Raw genomic sequence first — 23,037 nt, 5'->3', positions numbered from 1 at the left:
TGTAGTGGGCGCACCAGTCTCCGGCCATGTACTATGAATGTTTTATGACTGTTTTATAAACGAAAAAACAATGGTAGTCCGACTACTGGTACATGTCTGAAGACTGATGCCGCCACCCTATGTGTGGAAAGTAAGAGATAAAGTCAGTAAAACCATAACAGCTAGTGGGTGCAGCCATTTGCCATTTAGTAAAGCAAATGTTAAAATCGTATGAAATTACCAATGACAAAATTGCAAAAGTTTTTTCCTGTTGACAAAGCAGAGCAAAAAATTAAATCGAATTGAGTGTAGGATCTGCTATAATATTGGTCATTCAATATACGCAGCACAATCGAGCAATTGAGCACAATGCGACTGATATAAATAATAAATTTCGTATTGAAACGAAGCGAGAATCCGTTGACTCTGTATCTTATGCATAGCCAATGATAAACTTCAATTGTTTCAAATCAATGCCAATAAAAACGCCACGCCACGTCCTTTTTATTTCATTTTTATTTTAGCAAATAAAATTATTAAAACTCAAATTATAATTCACTTAACATTTTCGGTCTAGACCGAATAAAATAATTTTTCTTTTTCTTTAAATAAAATCAAAGTTGAATGTTCACTATACAGTTGCCTGAAGGTAAAGTCACTGGTTCTGGGGGTGTGGAAGATCATTTCTTTGCATTGCTGATGTTCGGATGGCGTTATTGTTTTATGGTCTTTTTCTGTTGTAGTTAATTGAAAGCGTTTACTGAAGATGCTGATGTTGTTTGTTATACTAATAGTGAATTCTATGTTGCTGCTGCTTGATGAACATTTCTTTCTTTGTCTTTGGCTCGTCGGTCGGTGCTTTACGTCTTACGTCTGACTGTGTTTCGACGATTTGATAGCGTTATCGAGCCTCTGACCGAACCTCTTTTCGATTCCACCAAGCAAAGGCTTGCGAGTAGCAAGACCATCATAAAAAACCACTTGATTTTCACCAGTTTCACCATTTTTGCTCACAGATTTTTTGTGTCTAACTCAATTTTCTGAATGAAATATTACCCAGGTCTTAACTCAATTACGTTCGAACATAAACTGATTCAATTTCACTGCTCTCTGGTGCGGAGATGACAAATTTATTTTGTGAATTATTCCACAGAATACAGTCGAGTTTTGCAATTGGAAGTAATATGGTCGTAAATGTTCGTAACAATTTTTTTTTAGTTTAAAGTGAAGTCAAGTCTTTTTTATGTGTATATCACCAGCCACAGTATCACTGCGCGGACAAAACGGCGTATTTATTTATTTGTTGTGATTACACACTATGTCAATTTTTTCATTAACCCCTTGCGATATGGAAAGAAATGGAGGCAATCGTGCCAATTGTATTATAGCCAGCGCAATATTGTATAATGAACCGTGGAAATGATGAATGGGTATTTGCAAAATATGTGCTACTTCAATTGATACAATGTTGAGCCAAATTTTGTGTGAGTCATATGTGGGTTATGAATCGTTTGTGGTTTCACGTCGGAAATTATTGTAACAAATGAGATGATAAGATGTCCTCATTCCAGCGGAAACCTTACAGAACGGTTACAATTGACGCGAAATTAATTCTTTTCGTTCAGAAATGATGAACATGCTCTTTAATACTTGATGTATGGATAAGTATGCATTACAGTACGTATCAAAAACAGTAAGTTTCCTTTCACAAACCAAATATATGGAAATCATCAAGTCGAAAAGTCACTTAATGTAATTCATATCGAGAACAATCCATCAGCAACCGTTTCTGTTCGGAAATCCGTCGTACTCTTTTCGCTTGATTGTTTAATGAGTCAAAATGTAATGTGAGAAAAGCGAGTACAAGCCATGCATATCGCTGAATCAATTGCAGTTTCTTGATCTTTGTTACAGTAAAGTGGATCTCAAATGAAGACGACACCACACACAATATACAGCGTTGATCGTTTTATGAATAATGCTAAACGTTGTGTGGAGTGGGTTATAGTCTGTCTGTATTTCACAGTTTAGATGATGGTGGATGATTGGTGTTCACAAAGTCTCGCAATAGATTTATTCCATTAAATTTCTCGTTTTCGTGTTTTTATTAACCTCGGATTTGCCTCGAATAGACAAAATTCAAAGCCCCTACTTTTCTTCCGTTCGAGCGGTAAGGATATTTCGTACCGCTCCCTTTTTTAAGGCTTTTTATGGTCAGTCACGCAAATAGCAAAGCCAGCCGCGAAAACTTGAACTGACTACGTTAAAAAAATCCTCTCGCCAACAGTTTTTGACACTCGTCTTTGGAAACTATTTTGAAATCCTATCAAAAGACAGTCAGAGTTCTACGGGGAATGTTATCATTCTATTTTATTGACTTTATTGAATTTGTTAGTACCGTAATGTTTTCCCGTACACCCCATGACGGCATGTGTACAACCCACACAGTGACTAACATTCTCAAAGCAGCCTTTTCAACGTTTTTCAGTTTTCCACTGTCAGTGGTTTCTTCATTGGTTTTCCTACTCATTCGCTACCACATGTGACAATTATTTTGGCTCTTTACACAATGGGAAATACCAAAATTATCGAAAAAATAAATTTTCTGAGATTGGCTGGTTTTAGATTAGTCACTGTACTTAAACCACAATTGTAAAAACATCGATCTCACATCTACTCCGACAAATTACTCAGACTGGGCTTGGCAACCCAATTAAACAAGCATAAAATCTAGCGTTGCACGACAAATCTAGGAATTAAGATGACATCTCTTATCGACAGTGAATTATTAATCCAAAAGAGCGACCAATGGCAATGAATTCGCAATTAAGTCTTAGATTGATCTTAAGATCGATTGTAGCAGCCTCACTAAAACCACACACCGCACAGCACATACATTTACGCTTACGACTCAATCAACTTTTCGGCTCATCTGATATCTACGATCGTGTACTTTCAGTCCCTGTTACGTATAAATGATCATTATCCGAAATTAATGTTGAATGGAAAGTGTTTATTTCCAAATCAATTTCAAAAATCCTTTATTTATTTTCATAATTTCAATTAAAGCGGAACTCAGCAACTCATACAACGTAATAATTAATCAAAATTATCTCTCATGCCGAAAAATACAAATTGACCCAAAATCATACCAAACATTTTCTCACTAGATTAATGTTCCTATAGCTTGTTACGCTGTTGTTTGTTAATACACATTTTTTGTGTGTGTCGTTGTTGTTGTCTTCCTCCTCTATCTGCGTTCGTCTCAACTGATATATTACATTATATTACATTATTACCGTACCATATATTATAAATTATAATACAATAAATATTGATTGAAGTGTTGATAAATCAATTTATATTTCCATTTTAATTTTGACAGTTTTATCTGAGTTTATTTTATGAAACATCTTAAGCCGAAAAGTAAACATTTTAATATTGATGTCGATTATGAAGCAGAAAAAAAAAATCTCTCTCTCATCATTACATTACCCATATGGGAGTAATGAGTGTAAAGTTTTTGATACATCTTTGAGTGGTTATTCGAAAAATGTGTAACAGAAAAATTAAATTTCACATCACCTAGGTAATATATGTATACACAGAGAAATTTCTCGGTCTGAGGGCAAGAACTTTAGTTTTATACTTGACGAAAATCTAGTACTTCGAATGATTCATATCGGTAGAAATATATATGGATAAAATTCTTTGAAGCTTGATTATTGGAAATAGTTTTTTGGAACTGTAAGATAATTTTTAGGAGAGTAAAATTTAGATTTTCTTTTTCGAAATGTTCTAAGTATGATCGTTCCGTTTGCACACCTTTTCCATTGTAACAATGGAAAGATAGACAAGATTTCATTGTCCTTTCAAAAACGGAGCCATAAACGAAGTGACTGCGTCTAGCTCATATTTGTAGATTTCTCTTCGCTTTATTCCGGCTTTGCAGAACGCTAAATAATATCTGTAACTTATGTTGTTAAATTCGCTCTCGTTTGTTTAGACCGAAGGTGATGTTGGTTCTTATGTTGGAAATAGTTCACAGGCCTTGTGTTCACCTTGTGTTTTATACAAAAATTGTGTACTTTATTTGTTACGACATTCATCTTACTGACCGTGGGTCATCGCTTAATTGTTTTGTCGATTTAGACTTTAAACTCTAAAAGAGTCGCAATTTGTGATGATTTATAACTCGAGCTTTCTTAACTCCTGAGGATTCGTACGCATAGCTGCGAGGATCCGTAAATCTGAAGATTTGTTACTATTTATGCTTCATGCCTATCGAGGAATCACTGAACAATCGGGCGATGCCCGATACACCCTTCGAACTTTTCGTAAAATTCCCTGGAGATTGTTCAAAGTACCTTTATTCTACGAGTCAGATGCGCCTTATTGTAGCCAGTCCAGTCCTGAGAAATTACCGCTATCGAAAAGTTGTAACTCTCAAGACGTTGTAAGTCTCTTGACGCTGTAACTCTCTTGACGCTGTACCTCTATAAGGATTTTTTTCTGGAAAAGTGGACTCTGGAGTCGGTTGTTCTGAAGAACGTTACCATTAGATATCTCGCCAGAGACCGCTACTCAATGACTCGACGAATCGAATATGTAACCCCCTAATTGACTTCTGTTTTCATTTCAATCTTAATCCAGTAAAAATGTAATTCCAGATTCACCTATGTGCACTAACTGACGACGGTATAAGTATATGAAATAGATTGGATATGGGATGGGTACCAATGCCACACCATACACCGAACGTAAAATTAGATAAAGCAATACAAATAAACAAAAAGAAAGATTGTGAAGTGAAATATAATCCAAAATGAGACGGTATATTTCAGTTAAACCGAAATCCGTATGAGTCTCTCACATCATTTGGAGACGAGTACTCTACACACATTTTATATAATCTTAGAGGCTACATACAACCTTCATTCATTCATTCTATATGAAAATTTATAATTTTAACCCAAAGAAAATGTTCCATCCGCATATTGTTATTATGTATGCTTCCCTTTGATATGCAGATTTATTGCATGAGAAACACAAGAATCTTTATACTTTTGTGTATAATCATAAGAATGTTTTGTCTCTTCAAAGGATTTGTGTTGTATATGGATGTTGGAGTTGATGATGTATTATTGTATTATACGGAATAGAAAATGAAATTTTTGTGTATACCACCGCAATTATTAGAGTGGATCGTCTTGGAAGGCTAAGAGAACTTAGGGTTTCCGTTGCTCAGCAGTTCCTTTTTATAGCTAATTTCAAGCGATATTTGAACGGCTAGACATCTGCTATCTTCACTGACAACAAGAATAAGCGATGAGATCTGGTTAAAAATATGATAAAAAATATCGAAGTAATAGATTTAAACGTATCTAAAGCGTTATCGGTTTCGAGAAAGGTGAAAAACACATGCCAGCAAGTAATACGTTCTACATTCTAATGTGGCCTTGGAAGCAATGCACGATTTCTTATTCCTTATATAGGAATTGAGGTTCATTTCTCAAAAAGCTTCAAGGTTATCGTCCACTAATCTGAACTGCAGAACTTTCATTTAAGGTTCGGAGCAGATGTCAGAAACCTGTTAGAGACGGTTGTCATCTGTTATCGACAATGACAGCAAAATTAAACGACAAGCTCTGACTAGTGTGGTCTTATGTAGCAAAAAGCATGTTCAAAACAAATGAAGTAAAAGATTTCAGAAATCAATCACTAAAAATCTTCAATCAAACGAAGTAATAGTTTGAATAGTAAAACTGTTAATATGCTAGCCGTCTGTGACAGGTTAAATCATTAAGGATGATGAGTCAAACATCACGTAGAAGCCCTGGCGAATCGCCCTGGTGATAAGTCGAATGTGGTATGATTTGTGGTAGTATTTAAGACATATGGATACGTTGTCTATCGTGGCAATGAAAAGCCATACTCTTACTACAAATCATAAAAAAAAATCTTTCTGGGAATTCTACGAGATTTTGTCTCACTTTCGCATGACCTGAAGTAGGAGTGTTCTGAGCCTTACTTGTAAGCATCTTATATAATATAGGGTGGCTGAGATGTCTTGTTCATTTCCATTTCCTTTATCAAATGAATTCTAAAATCAAACTAAATAAAATTTAGAACATATGGTCATAAAGCCCCGTAGGGCACGATGACCACAGGGCACTGTACCATACAGAACGAGAACAAATTCGTTGAAAATTAGAATACCAAACGAATTTAATTATTAATCCTATCAAAAAATTGTATACACACGTCCCCTCGAAGGCATTTAAGAATGAAAATGCGATATTCAGAAACAAAACAACAAAAAACGAAAATCCATTCTACAATTTTCTACAACACCAGCAGCTATTGTTCATCCCAACCGCGTCGCGTTCCCAAGTGATCGTCAGAGTTCTCGCAGTGAATTCGGTTCGGCATAGAGTTCGATATAATGTTCGGATAATACCCATAACACACCACTTCGATTAATATCATCATCGACCGTTTTTCGATTGTAATCGAAAATGCCTTTTTCAAGATATAATCGAATTGTTTGTACACAATAAAACCGTTTAACGCACCACGATCGATATAGATACACACAGCAGAGGAAAAGACGAACAACAAAAAAACCGAGCATGAAAAAAGAAACATTTAAGATTACAATACGAGAAGAAGAATAATAATACGAAAAAAACTCTTCGTTTACCACAAAGAACAACTGGAAAACTAAAATATTATCAAAATATATAACAACACTTTAAAGAGAGCATCACACACACAAAAAAAAATGTTTTTAAATATAAAAATAAATAAAAAAAAATTGAAATAAGAAGAATTGAAAAATAAAATCGTTGAACTTTATTCAAACGATCTGTGACCTCCGAATTGAATTTGAATATATAACATACTTTAATATAAAAGAGGAGAAGACACACCGAACAAAACAACAACAACTACAAAAAAAATAGTGGAATTACAAATGAAACTAAAAACGTACTCCGTGAAATTATATTAAATTAAAAGCATAGAAATGAAATGTAATAATAATAATATTACATTGAATGCTGGCTGCTGAGGTAACAATAAGATGTTTTTCTTAAAAAAAAAGAAACCAGAAGATGTTATGCATTTTCTTCTCAGAATAAATCCGTCTATTGTGTCTTGTATTTTAAATATTATTTATAATGACTGTTGCTGACTGTTGACGATTACCATTTTTTTTTAAATATATTAAATAGTGATTTCACAATTGAAACTTTAAGATATAAACCTATACACCCATGGGCCAATGGTATATTGGGTATATTCACCATCAACAACCAGAGAGACATTCTCATCGAAACAAAAAATGTTTACAAAATCACAATCTAATCAATCATTTCTTGTAAAACTTGTCCACTTAGCCTTTTAAGAGAAGGCAGTGGCGTTGAGATCGATAGAAAAAAAAATTGTTCATTTTATGAATTTTAGAGACTAGTTCAGCTTCAAAATTGAGGTTTCTGTTAGCAGTACGCGACCGAATCTTTTTTGGAAGTACTTTTATTTAACCCAAATCATTAGGTCCTGGAGGGATTACATTTTAGTTCAAAATACAAAAATTTTTCAGTCTGTTATTGGGAAAGTTTTTTTTTTCAAATGTGCGGTGTGATATACCTTTTTTTCTCCACACAAAAAAGCCATGAGAAAATGAGTTTTCACAACACAGACGAGAAAATAGTAATTTTCTGCGCACCGCTGAAACTTTGAAAGCCTTTGTTGTGGAAAACATCACACTCGAAATGTAATTTCCAACTTTTCTTCCCTTGCCCTTGTTGAACAAATAACTATTTGTTGACAACCAGCCGAATGACTAGTGAGAAAAGTTCAGCAATTTCTCTACCATGAGGAGAAAATATAACTTTTCGCAACAAATGACGAAAAGTAGGACTTTCCACGATGTGTATTGTCACACTCGGCCTACGGTCTAGAATAACAATCTACACATCTAGTGCCTAAAAAAGCGTTTATCACTCGGTTGTATAAATAACTTGGCGCTTTCGTTTCTTGAAGGAAAACGGTAAATCACACGTCGCTTCGCTCTGGCCGTAAAAATCGATATGGTTAGAATTTACTATTTTCTCCCCTCAAATCCTTGTGGGATTTAAATGCATTTATGTTGTAATGCAAATCACTCGATGTTTTATCCATTAAATTTCAAAAATATCCGTTTTCTTATAGCAATATGAATAATTTAGTTGATCGGTAAACCCAAATATCATTGTTTAGTCCAAATTTTAATCCTTGGAAGGAGTTAATATTTGGAAGTAATCCCCTTGGACCTTAAAATTTTAATCTCATTTTTTATCTACGTAGAACAACATTAGAACCATTTCTAATGTTCACGAACATTGTAATGTACAGAATGTTCATGTCTCGTTAATTTTGTTTTCGATCACTTCCTTCGGTTTATGTATAACACAAAAAAAACATTAGAATCAGCATACGATTTATAATACAAAAAACATTAGAATCAGCAATGCAATATAAATCCCCTCAAAATGAAATAATTTACAACAAAATTGCATTCAAATGATTTATTGATACGGTAGAAACATTCACTGTCAATCACGACTTTGGTAGACAAACATTATGTATAAATAATTAGTCATATGCAATGTGGGTTTTACTGATTTGTTCAGATTAATTTAAAATTAAAACTTTTTTTTCGTTTTACTAAATTTGTGTATGCACCAGTACAGTACCGTGATATATCATTTCCATATCTTTCGTAAAATGTGCAAAAGTTTTCTTACAGTCTCATATTTTCTTGAAAATCATTTTTTTTTTCTGCTGCAAACAAACATAAATCTCAGACTTATCGCAGCAGAAAAATTTAAAGTTCTGTGGGTGTTTTGTGTATAAATTGTTGGAAGTTTTAACCGATAGAGTTTAGCCTGAATCCACTTCGACAGACTGATTTTTAGTAATTTATTACTAGAAGATGAGGAACGAGGTCTATTTCTATTATAAATTAAGAGGGTAACCAATAGGAATAACTTTCGAAAATTATTACTGTCGATACGACAGTATTCTTAAAGTAACTGTAACTCAAAGTGGACCTAGAAAGACCCCAAGCCTTATGTAGAATTTCGAGTATTTTCAAGAATTTAAATTCATGAAATTCTTGATTCTTCAAATTCTTGAAAATGCTCAAAATTATAAAATTTAAGAAAGTTCTAAATATTACCGAAATTCTAGAAAAAAATTCCTGAAAATAGGCACTGAATCCTCTAAATTCTTAATGTTTAGCTTAACTTTGACAAGATTAGCAGTTCCTTCTTCTCTACGTATTTTTACCCTCTTTTGATCAGACTTTATACTCCATCAGAAAATGATTAAGTAGCTTACGTAGCTCTGCTTCGCCTCGGTACAACAAAATTCACTAGACTTTTCAACTGTTTGTCCCTAAGCTATGTGAATAACTATTCCTACGACACTGCTCAACCGATACCAACTTGATATCAATATGTTTCTGATTGTTATTTTTTTCTTCATTCACTGTACCCTCTTGACATCACCGAGACTTATGGATTATGAAATTTCAGCGAGAGAGCGAAGAAAAAATAATCAATTATTCGGCGTACCAACAGTTCGAAAAATGATTTATGAGAATTCAACGTAAATCTAAAATTGCGTTACACCGAAATAAGATCGCCTTAGGTTGTTAGGTTTATTGAAAACCGAACTCTGTAACTTTATATTCACTCGTTTTTTTTGTACTCTTAATTAACCGACATGCATTCATCGTAAACATTAATTCAAAATAAATCATTTATTGTTTTTACTTTTCGTATATTAATTACATTGTACTTGCACGGTCTATACTTGATCTGTATTTGGTCGGGTAAAAGCGATATAAAATCCATTTTCCATTTTGTTCGATTCTCGTATTGGTAAAAGATCCGTAGGTTATTGTATAGGTAATACATGAAAAAATGCAATACCTTTTGTAATAATCAACTCAAAATGTGTCGGTCACTTCAAAAACATCTTCTATGAATTGGATATACAAATACATGAGAAAAAAAAGAAATCAACTAATAAATGAATTCTTTTAATTGTTTTAAAAACCAGCAACAACAACGAGAGCTTCGACGAAATCATACGAATTTTTATCAGAATGTAAGAAAAATTGTTGTATTTATAACAATTTTTTTATTGATGAGATGACCCTGATTGTTTCAGTGCAGTTAAAATTATTATTGTTTTTTTTTCAAGTCGTAATTAAACAGCATTACGAAATACTCCAACAATTCAACAATTTGAAAATTGTGTTTTGTGCACAATGAATATTTTGTTGTCTTTAAATGTTATGATTAGCAACAATATTATATCCCATACGTGCTCGAAAATCAAAATAAAATTGATATTTTCCAGATTGCAAAGTTTTATTTATTAAATTTTTCGATTAAAATTAGACCTACATTGGAATAACATCAATCAGAATAAAATGTGGTAAAGCACATGAAATGTTTCTAGTATATACAATCTACTACTTCTTTTGTATAAACGTTAAAGTATGACTTATTTAGTTTTCATGTACGTTCGTTATGCTAAAATAAGGTGTCGACAGGGGTCAACAATTGTAGCGATTGGAAAATTCAGGTCAGGTCAGTTAATTTTCAAGATTACCTGACCTGAACCTGTCAGGTCAGTTTTCAGTCATACATGAAAACATGAACAGGTCGCCCTGAAACCTGACCTGACTAGCACTTTCAGTTTCAGATCAATGCAGGTCAGGTCAAAATGTTTATAATCTGGTTGAGGTCCAAAAAGGATTCAGGTAATTTTCGGTTAGTTTCAGATAAAACTGACCTGTTCCTAGCCTTGCTGTTAAAGAGAATATTTGTCAGAGCTCATCTCATATTTTTACTGTTGTCGTCAATAACAGAAGGCTAGCTTTACCTGAAATCTTGGTCGAAATTGTGTTAAAATTGTAAAATTCATCAAAATATGTGACAGGGATTCCAGCAATGAACTGCCAGAAATCTAATACATTTCTGCTGGCCATACACAAATTCATCCGAAAATGAATTCTCTGCAGTTCATTTCTGGAATCCCACGGAAAAATTCCATTGGTAAATTCAAGCTGGAATGAATTTCCCCGTATTCAGTGTAGGTGACCAAGAAACCCTTAGGATTATGTTAGGATTTCCACAGGCGATTTAGTACGTTCTGGTAATTGTTAAATTTGAAGTGAGATTTATTAAAATGCACATTCGATTAAAATACCCAGTCAACTTATAAATGTTGATGAAACTTTAATTGGATAAGTTCAGAGTTTGCTTCAGCTTGAATAAAATTATAGACATCACTCATCGAAGATGGGTCACTGACCGAGAGGCTCGTAAATGAGAAGCTTTCCTCCAGAAATAAGCGCTGACAAATGTTCTCTTATAATATAGTAAAACGTCCACTTAAACTAAAGAAGTAAAAGATTTGCCATCACACTAAGCAACACTTTAAAGTTTAAACAAAAGAAGTAGTAGATTATTTACGTAAGTTGTGTATGAAAAGCTAAAAATCAACTTTTCATTTGCAGACGAAAAGGCAACAAATGAACAGAAATGAAAAGATAAAGGTGACTTTTTGTGCCACAATGGCTTCATAGGACAAGACGAAATTTTCAGTTGTACGATACTGTTGTGTATCAAGAAGGTGGAAAACGTGACGAATTATGTCTTAGACAAACATAAAATTTCGATACTAATGCTTAGAGCGACATTTTGACCGACTCCGACTTCACTATGCTTAGTGAACAATGTATTTTAATCGTTATCCTTCCTAGATTACACTAGGCCAATCAGGTGAGTACAAGAAGATTTTATCGGGGAACATGGACTAAAATAAAGTTCCCTTGGAAAATAGGATTTTTTGTAATATTCTTCGGGGTGATCCATTGAGGACATCCACACAATTTCCGGACGTCCTTTATTTATACCACTAATTTCAAAAGCAAATTACGTTAATGACAAATAAAATTCAAATTCTCGTGTCTGCAATTCGTCCACCATGTGACACCAGTAATTTCTAAAAATATTTACTAGGAATTGAAATCTGGCACGAATAAAAACGTATGAAAAACCATTAACTTAAACTCAAATAAATGAAATAACCTGACAAGAATGTCAAAAATAACATTAAAAAAAGGTAATGGTCAAACTAGTCAGAATATAGGTTTACGTTATATAGCTGTAACCGTTCCGCATCAAACCAGCGCAAACATTCCTACAAAGTCACAGAGTCTCATAGTTACAATATCATAGCGAAAAAATGTTTTTTTTTTTATTTAAATCAACAGCAGCATTCAAACAAAATAAATTTCCATATGATTAAGCATTCTGATCAATTTCAATAATTAAAATTTACATACAAAACCCATAATTGAATCAAATAATAAACATATGTGCCTTGCATGTACGTAGCGAAAATATATATTACTCACCACTCTCAACCATATTATACCGCATTATACACCTTGTGTTTGTGTAGCATGTAATAATATTCTTATGGCTTTATAAAACCGATGGTTAAATAAATTTATCACGCCCATTTAGGCAATAGTTTTATGACCACCTCTCGGTATCGGACAATGTATGTGATTGGTAAGTTTATTAGAAATTATTTTTAATTTTCGTTTACCCAGCAAACTGAAAGTACATTTATTAAGAGCATAATGCCACAACTGCATAGAATAAGTTCATAAAATAACATTTTTTTACGAAGCCAATAAAAATGTGTAATAGTAAGGTACAGGGAAAGTTTCAGACTGGCAAACTGATCCTGTGGTCCCGGTCATAAAACTGGAATTCACTGCGCACTCGGTGTCCCAGCCAAAACAGACTTAGAGTTCACTACTAAGGAAATAGATGTGATTAATGATGAAAGTTAACTTTCTTATCTTATTATCACATGCCCGACTGTAGTGGCTACAGTGAGCGAAAAAAACGTCTGAATCTTTGTTTCATACTTATGTAGACTTGAAGGTAGACGTGATTTGTTGTAAAAGTGATGAAGATGAACGAATTAACCGAACTCGTTGATAGCTCAGTCATTTTTTTTTGTTTTGTTTAACAAATCAACAAATAAAGACGCAATTACTATTCATGTTCGTATCTATAGAAGAGTCAAGGCCCGTTATAGATAAATCATTGATTTAATTAGTCAATGTTTGAAATAGCCTTCCAATTTGTATAAAGGATGTAAGATAGCTTGAGATTTACATCAGTGGACATATAGTCGAAGTAGCAACAGAGTGGTATTTAAATCCTGAAAAAAACTGAGAAGGTTCCGAAACGGTTTCCGAAAAACTCCGAAAAAGTTCCGAAAAACTAGTTCCGAAAACCTAGTTCCGAAAAACTAGTTCCGAAAAACTCAGAAAAAGTTCAGATTTTTTTCTCTAATTTTTCCTCAATTTTTTTGCTTTTCAAATTCAGAATTAAAATTCTCAAAAATAAGCGAAGCAACAGTGTTAAGGTCAAACCATCTACTTCTTCTACTTTGATACACACTCGGTCCGAATGTCCCTAACTATCTAATTGGATTTAAAAACTATAATTTATGTAAGACTTAAAGCTACTTGTTAACTGCAATAAATTTACTCCGACAAAATTCGTTATTGGTTTTTTGGATTGGGGCAGGGAGAATATATCTATTTAAAGATTATTGCTAATAATGTAGTTGTCGACACACAGCACAACAAGTAATATTTTAACATAATATTAGTATTGAATGTTTAATGAATTATGAAAATCTATTGTTGATTTTAATCGATTATTCATTAGATTTGTTTGGTTTTTCTCAATAAAATTCATTCGTTGTATATACATTCGCAACTTATAAACAATTCTGACTGGAAAATTGTGTACGAATTTGATCTTTTAACCTCTTCAATTGTTTAAAATATAAACGCTCTGTGTGTGTTATACTGTACCATATATGAGTCCAAGTATGGAAGATTTATTTGAATGAATTTATTAGTGTCGCTGTCGCCGTAAATGTGTACACCGTTTTATTTATTGTATTTCGCATTCGTTAATGTGTTTTTATCTTAATTAATAATCTGCAAACAGTAATAAATTTCGATGGAACATAAATCGTAAAATATGTCGAATGGCTTTTTATTATAATGCAAAATTATATCAATGTTTTATGTAAAAGCAAAGTGGTCGTAACCTTTTTCGATTGGAATTCTGCGGTGCATATTATAGAAGACGAAAAAGCCATTTTGATGTTATAAGACAAATATTCCCTCAAAAATCTTTAAAATATCCCCCTCAGTCTCGCAACTTTTCGTTACAATTAATTTAATAATCACTGGTCCAAATACTACTTGTGACTGCATATTCCTAGGCTTTGACAGGGTGCCCTCTTGATTTGATTTATTTGGAGACCTCACTAACAGCCTCATACGGATAGATGTTATATCTTTTCCCCCGATATCATTTTATTGAAAGAATTTACGACAAAACCGGGACAATATGTTTTTTGAAGGTTACGACCACTTTGGTTGATTTAAAACCTTGGTACATTTGCATTACATGAAAAGCCATTCAATTTTTTACGACTCATGTTCCATCAAAGATTATTACTGTTTGCACAGAATTACCGAAGATAATTGTAGATGGCGTTGTTTGGACATCTTTATTTTGCGAAGATTTTCATCTGTACGGAACGCAATTGTCACACTACTTAAGACAACAATGTTCAAACATTAACACGTAAATTATTTTACTCCCTGCAACCCCGGAAGGTGATTGAAATTACTTAACTCACCTTCCGGGAATGTTTGAAAATGTGTTTTCAACAACCCCTGTCTTCGGCTCGTGCTGTAACCCCTACAGTAGGCAAAAATTCTAAACAAGGACACATCCTCCTTTTTCTCACCAATGTGAGAATTTTATTCACGACGAGACGGCCGAGTTTCACCTTCTGTTACTTAAGTGAGTCCCCCAAGCACCTTATGCATATAATGTATATTTATAAGACAAACAGTTCCAAGAATTGAAGTAATAGATTTTACACCGTCAAGCCGATCATAGTGTTTCTACCCTTTATGTCTTTTACGTAAAAAAAAGATTTTTCTGAAAAAGACGGTTCTTCTGGGAATAGTTTACATGGAACTAGATGAACTGAATGGACTAAATGGCAACAAGTTCCGAACTTTCTATTTAGGTGATTCAGTCCCATACAATTTAGTCCACAGAACATTCCTCCAGATAGTTTGGTAACATTGAACTTGTCTAATGTTTAACCAAGCAAATTTTGAGTTTCTTCATTTTCTAAATTGTAGCCTATAATTCAACATCCAATACAATCGCACCAATCACCACCGAATTTCAGGCACTTCATACGAAAATAATTGAATTTCAACGATCCATTCCATTTCAATCAACAATTTCATTACAGAAATCAATCGACTCTGTCAAAATCCGTATCAAAAACATTAGTTTAACTTCAAATTATTTCATCCGAGCTTATCTCACCATCATCGTTTCTCAAAGCGATGCGAATGTTCGCATGATGATCAAAAGAAAAATAAAATGAACACCGAGAGAAGAACAAAAACAAAAACAAAAAATTGTAAGAATCGACAACGACCAACTTGTTGTTGTGTATTTACTGATTTATACTTGGGATCGCATTCAAGTACATAAAGAACAACAATAAAACTGATCGATTGATCTATAGCGGAGCAATTCAATAAATTCAATTGATGTTTTTATTTTTTAGCGTCTCTCATACTTACACTCCACACATCAAGTAAGTAACATGTTTTTCGTATGTTCTTCGTATGGATAAATAGTTGTTTATTACGATCTCTGTGCATTTCATTTTTCTTGTCTTCGAAGGCGATGTTATATTGGCAAAAAGTAAATAATATTGTTTACGCATGAATACATTTATTGACATGACTTCACTGAAGGGGGTATTATAACGTACACACACAGTGTATTTATGTACACATTACATTTACGAAACATTAAACAGTACACGCAATATATTCTCAGTTTGATGAGAACGCAACTGAACGCAAACTACATGTATGCAAAATGATAGTGTAAACTATATCACCGAAGGGCATTGTATAAATGAATTTAACTACCGTTTTTCTTTATCTATTTTCCATGCATGTTCCCACTATAATGCTGAACAATTTAGCGAACGGTCTTGGGAAACAATAAATGTGTCAACTGTATGCAGTTCCCACGTTCCAAAGTTCCTTCTAAATTTCTAGGAAGCGAGGAAATTTGCGCGTTCAATTTACTAGGATCGTAATTGAACTATTGAAAAGGAGAAAATTATTTAGAAATTCGACTAGTACCCGAAACTTTATCTCTATTCCCAGGAGTCTAGATAACTGAATTCAAGCGATGGTTCAAACAAGAATTCCAAAGTAAAACTGATATAAGATTATGTTGATAAAATCACTGCCGCCTTTTCAATATGGACACTTATGGTAAGTGCCCATGGCGCCCAAACGAATTGGCGTTGGGGCACAAAAAACGTTGAATGAACATTTAAAAATTGCTCTTGTCGCTAAAAAAGCTAGGGGCGGCTAATGTTCAAAAGTTGTTTTAACTTGGTTTAAAATACGACAACACATTCACATCTTGTTGTTAGTTACATTTCATCTGTTATCGACAACACCGGCGAAAATAAACAACCAGCTCTAACTAATGCAATCTTATACACAGCGAAATGCACGTTCAAAGAATTGAAGTAAAAGATTTCGCACCGACTTCAAAAGACGTAATAGATCCTGATGTAGAATTTAGAATGGAGTGTGGCTAATATTGCCATTAAATCAGTCCGGTTCTCTAACAAAGAGACATTTTTATTTGACAAAAAAAGTTTTGATGATTTTAAGACAACTTGTCTTACTCCAGTTCAAAGGTTCATGTTCGTTCAAGATAAACGGCCTAATGCAAGATGAATTCATTTGTAAAACATTTGTTACTAAGCCTGGCAAAATCAACCAGGAAATCCTAATTGCTTCAAATAAACATTCAATTTTGGTGGTAATTTGATAAAACTAATAATGGTGAGAACACAATTGATTCGTTTGATTACGCAATACCTAAACTATTTTTTTTACTTTAATGTAACATGATTTACTTAGCATTAAAATAAGACGAAAAGAACTACGACCAACAACCACAAAACTAATGACCTCATTCCCATGCATTAGCTTTTTAAAATTCTCAATTCTCTTCTAAGTATAATATTGATATGACTGTCAGATGTCTAAATAATACCAAAATTCTCGACTACAGCCAGAATACAAATCTATTTATTATAAAATCCTAGTTCATTTTACAGATAATCGCCTCTGACGAATGAATGAAGATGGAAAAAGAGAGAAAGAGCGCAAGAAAAAAAAAAAGATAATTTGTATTCACTGATTCAAACACTGTCTTTTCTTTATCTATAAAAACAAATCTTCATATTCATTTCTTTTCCTTGTTAAATCTAAAATCCACTGTCAGAGGCGACCGTTGTGTGTTCAAGCTGATACTCTGGTGTAACAACGAACACATATACAATTTTATAATATTATTCTTGTTGTTAGACATTCAAAAATCGCACCACAAAATTTTTAGATTTTTTTTTCTTCTGTTATTAACAGTCAGACAGAGCCATTGTGTGATGTCATAATTTCTTCGGTTTTCGTTCCTTCTTCAGTGAAGACATTCATAAAGCACAAAATATGTTTCGTTTTGTTGAAAAGAGATTGGTGACAGTTTCGCCGAATTTGATTTTGAGAAATGATAACAGCCACATAAAAGCGTTGTACACCACACATTTATAAAATATATAAATATCTACGACAACAGCATTTTGTATTTATTATTATATGTGTGATGTATTATCTTATGCATATGATTATTGTATTAAAATAAATAAGGGGCTTGTACGCAACAGGAATATTAAACAATTTTGTGTTCGGTTTTCGAAATATCAAAAAATAAAGAAGAAAAAATCCAACTGAAATAATACTATGCAGAACAACAGAACGTATCGGTTTATATTAGTCCGTCAGCCGTTAATGCAACGAACAAAAAAAAACATCCGTAAAAGGAAAGGAAAATAGTCAACAGATCAATTTACATTGAGACTCCATTCAATGCATGTTAGGCAGGAGTACATGTGAGGAAGTGATTTCTCAAATTTTCAAGAATTTCCTAGATTTCCAAAAGATTCTTAGATTTTCAAGAAATTTCCAAATTTCCGAAAATTTCCTCTATTTCGAAGAATTTCCTATGTATCTGGCAATTTCCTACATTTCCAAGGATATTCTGGATATTCAAGAAATTCCCAAATTTCAAAGAATTTCTCAAATTTCAAAGAATTTCTCAAATTTCAAAGAATTTTTTAGATTTCCAAGAATTGTCCTGACAGTGGAAATTATAAAGAAATTATTTAATGGATTTCTAAGATGTTCCTAGATTTCCAAAAATTTTCCAGATTTCCAAGAATTTCCAAAATTTTCAAGAAATTCGTATGTTTTCAAGAACTTGACGTTATTATTTGCTAATACAAATTAGCAATAACTGAATTTTATAAACGAGATTGGCTTGTGTTTCAATGAAATTTAGTTCAGGCCAGTTGTGACACCAGCGAAAAAATATACTTTAATATAATATTTTAGAAATCATCTGTTATCAATAGCGACGACAAAAGAATGGCTAAACTCCGACTTGTGTCCTCTTATAGAGCAAATCTTATGCCCAACCAAATGAAATAAAAGATTCCCTAAACCCTCAACAAAGGAAGTAACAGATTTGATGATTGCTGTTAATCCACTAGGTCATCTACAATACAAGTTACCACTGGAATTAGAAGGATTCTAACACTCTTATCGAAAGGATACGATAAATGTATGTGAATGTGAGTGTGTTCGTAGCATATCTTAAAGACACAGCAGAAACGGAACATAAAAAATGATGAAGAATGAGAAAAAGAAAAAAACAGTCATAACTCTACTAACCTTCAACGCCCCTTGTCAATAAATAACACAGAAACGTAAATATTTAGAGTAATCCTGTTAATAGGTTACATTTTCTATCGAGAGACTATAGTGCCTTTATGTACCGGAGATGATTTTTCGGGGGGATATTACATCAAAATGTTCTGTTACATTTGACACATATATCCGAAAATAGTTTCCATCAAATAAGCAACGAGAGACGAACAAATGTTTCCAATAAGAACACTGAATGGATGTATATTTATGTATAGTATGTATACGACCGCACATATGATAGCGATTGATTGCTTTGATTTACGTTGGTTTTCGGGATAAAGGAAATTGTTTCATTATGATGAACTGTTAAAAAAAAATGAAAATTTTTGAAACATTGTTTTTGTTCATTTCAAATGAATGCGCTAAACATCCTGCTGGTAATCTGCCAGCATAATAACTTCTTTTCTATTCTCAATAACTGCGCTTACATAACCGGAACAAAAATTATTCTCACCGCTATTATGGGTGCTCAATATGTGATTCGGAAGTACCCCTATCCTATTTTTATCGCTGGAATGTAGGACAAATACATTACGTTCCCATAATGTTTCGAATGCACTTCTCACATCGGTTATTATCTTTTGCGAGGTGGATAATTTACAATAATTGTTGCCAGTACGTTATAAGGTAAATGAAGAAATTGGAGAATGAACGTGCAATTTCCAGTAAAGGAAGTTTGTATGGCAACAGATTTAGTTTCGGTGAGATGGTATTTGGTAATGTGAGGAAATATTGTGAAGTGAAATGAAGTCTTCACCATGTCTTTCATCATCTATTATCGACAGCAACGACAGAAATAAGCCATAACCTCCTGTAATATGGTATTTATAGTAAAATACATTTTTCAGCGAATGAAGTAGTATATTTTGTGTCAAAGATCTGAGTATGTACGTTGAACGAAAGAAGTAACAGATTTTTATCGTTAGAATATTGATACGCGTTTACTGTTTTTGTTAGGTTCACTCACTCACAATCATTGTCAATCTTACCATACTACATTTCAATCAATGTCGAGGAATTGTGCTACAATACGCATTGCTTATTGTCATGCACCATTTTCTTCAAATTTGGAATAAAACCAAGGAAACCATTTTTCCACATATCCTGTTCAAAAAAACGGATATTTTCTCCTAATTCAATAAGCAAAATCATAAAAATCAAACAAACACCCCACGATAGTTTTTTTTCCGTTTGTTGTTGCTTTGTTTCGTTTTTACAACTCAGGAATGTTCGAAGAGTATCCTTCGACACAAGTTATATATTTCTTCTTTATTCTTCGTATAATAATTATTTGCTGTGTAGCGCAGCACAATGTGCAAGTGAAATATAGGAAGAAAAAAAAAACTCTTGAACAATATAAATCCAGCACTAGCAATAAATAACGCTTCACAATGGCTGAAAAGTGTAAAATCCATTATACAAATGAGATGGGGACAGGTAATATTTTTTAATAGAAAAAAATGTAAATTAATTCTTTAGAAAATGCGTTGACTTTGTCATTGATATTGGACTGAAAAATGGATAATTTGTCAAGATTTAAGAAAAAGAAAAAAACAACGACAACAACGAGCATAAATTTACACAAGAAAAGAATCTCATTTCTTTAGAGACTTGGCTACGAATTTGCTACGCGTACATTGTGGTAAAAATCTGTACATTTATGTGTTCGAATCACATCAAATTGGACATATAAATTGTGCATTGAAATTTCTGTCGATTTTTTTTTTGAAATGTTTTACAGTCAATTTTTGCGAGGAGTATTTTACAAACATTTATCGAATGATGTTCCATATTTTCTAAATTTTTAACTGACATAGACTACAATCGCTAAACCGAACTGGTGTGCATACGGTCTTTTGCACCAGCTGATCCCATTTGGAATTGTATGTGACCAGCTGGTGCAAAATAACGTATGCACACCAGTTCGGTTTAGCGATTGTACTGCAAAGAAAGAAAAATCATACCATTTTAGGCTGTCGTAAGATTTGATGTTGTTTTCGTTGAGTAAAGAGTTTGTTAATATTATGTTAGGTTCAATTGTGTGGCTATCAAATCCTTTCGGAAAGTTCTAATCATCTGTTAAGAACAACTAGAAAAGTAATGGCTGACCTAAATGAAGTAAAAGAAAGTAAGCATCAACCACTAGGCGATACTTTGAACAATAGAAGTACCAGATTTGATGATTATACAGCGATTCGCTGATCGTTTTTTTTAACATTTAAAACTGTTGAAACAAGCAAAGTCTAGGCGATACTTTGAACAACATAAGAAATAGATTGTGGAAATTGCACTCGTCACTGCCGCAAAAATCAGCGGTGGCACTGCCTTCGAGTCGGTCTTTTGAGATGCGCAATTTAAAAATCAAAATCATTTGTTAGGAAATTTAAATTGTGATCACATTGTTAATGAAAATATGGCTCGTGCGAAGCGACAGAAGACCGACTTGCCGTGTCAATCATTGACGGTCCTGTGAAGTAGTGCTCAAATCCATACAATCCATAGATTTGATGATTGCGGTGCGATACGCTGGTCGCTTTTGTAAGATTCAACCCGATAAACCCGAAATGATACGACTTCATTTTTCAATCTCAAAACGATTCAAATTAAAAATCCAGCACACTTCAATTCGTGTGTGCAAAATCTGCAATAAAGGACTGACTAGGGAGACAAAACAAAAAACTCGCCACCACCACCCGAAAATACTTTTTGTACACACATCCCAGTTGTTCATATATTATTATACATCGAATTACATCGATAGGATAGAGACATATATGTGCCTGAAAGCGGATGTCAACTACATCTGTGATGTTTATACACCACGTTCTAATAAATCCGCCTGTTTGCACACCATTTATACACACACAAAATACACACAGTAGCCCTTCGTAACACCATTTATCTTATTCCATTCAATATTTGAGTAACACACTCTCATAAAGAGGAAGAGATACTAAGTTCAAACTTAAAATGCCCTTTAAAGCAAGAAGAATGAAGGAAGGAAAAAAAAACCAACAACCATCGAGTGGTGTGTATAGATATATCACCGCAAATAGAAGTACAGAAAAAGGAAGAAGAAAAAAATTATTTGAAACGAATTTTGTTTGCCATAACTAAATATCTCTATATATCTGCTCTAACAACTTTAATATACCATTTTTATGAAGATAGACCATTTTTACGTTTTTATATTGGAAGACGAAAAATAAAAATGGTTAAAAGAACAGAAGAAAAAATAATAATTTTTTTTCCTCGTATATTTACCATGGAACGAAGACTTCGAATACCCTAGTTTTTTCTGAACAAATATAGACATAAACCCATTAAAAATTATTTTCATAATAAACATCAAACAAATTTCGGGACTAAAATAAATATTTGATCATCTAATTATCGAAAGAGTGGTGCGTAGATGTTTGCTCGCAAAGACGACTGCTTACTTAAATTTCAGTTTTTCATTTCTTTTCAGCATTCTGTTGGTTATGGCTATATATATCCATCCATTAAATGTCTATAATATATATATAAGTCGCTTCTCATATTGATTTCTGATCGTCAATTTTATGATGGAATTTTTCTTTTATGCCATGAGCTAAGTATAATAACTTTTAATTAGAGCTGTGGCATCTATGACAAGTGTTGTGTATACATAATGTAGGTAGGGTATTATTAAGTAGCCAAGTGTATTGTGCGACTACTTTAGATTGTTATATCACTCTCGGTGTATATAAGTATATACAAAATTCACAATATTACATTGAACGACTCACATCAGTTTTTTTTTCGTTCTTCTTCTTTTTCTTCCTTTTGTTCGTTTTACATCAAACTAAATGGTAAGTTGAGTATTACTTTTTTTTTCCCTTCTCTCTATGTTATATTCCAAACACCCAACCAACGAGTGAACCGAACGTACATACACAATTTTCAAGTTGATTTCCAAAAGTACTTCGTTTGCTATTTTGTATTAAATTAGGTTTTAGAAGGTATTTAATGTA

At 33.1% G+C, this 23,037-nt stretch overlaps 1 protein-coding gene and 1 long non-coding RNA gene across 5 annotated transcripts in view; both read right to left on the bottom strand.

Moving 5' to 3' along the window:
* Positions 1-23,037, bottom strand: part of LOC119070916 (aryl hydrocarbon receptor nuclear translocator homolog) — a 145,370-nt gene that overhangs the window by 38,485 nt on the left and 83,848 nt on the right. The gene's annotated exons all lie outside the window — the stretch shown is intronic.
* Positions 478-1,222, bottom strand: LOC119070934. The gene is made up of 2 exons (XR_005086568.1): positions 768-1,222; positions 478-713 (listed from the first exon to the last, which is right to left on the bottom strand). It is a non-coding gene; the product is annotated as an uncharacterized LOC119070934 (long non-coding RNA).

The sequence above is a fragment of the Bradysia coprophila genome (genome assembly GCF_014529535.1).
Source record: "Bradysia coprophila strain Holo2 chromosome IV unlocalized genomic scaffold, BU_Bcop_v1 contig_106, whole genome shotgun sequence".
Taxonomy (NCBI): domain Eukaryota; kingdom Metazoa; phylum Arthropoda; class Insecta; order Diptera; family Sciaridae; genus Bradysia; species Bradysia coprophila.
Note: the sequence above shows the minus strand (reverse complement) of the source record. Positions and strands in the feature narration are given on the sequence as shown.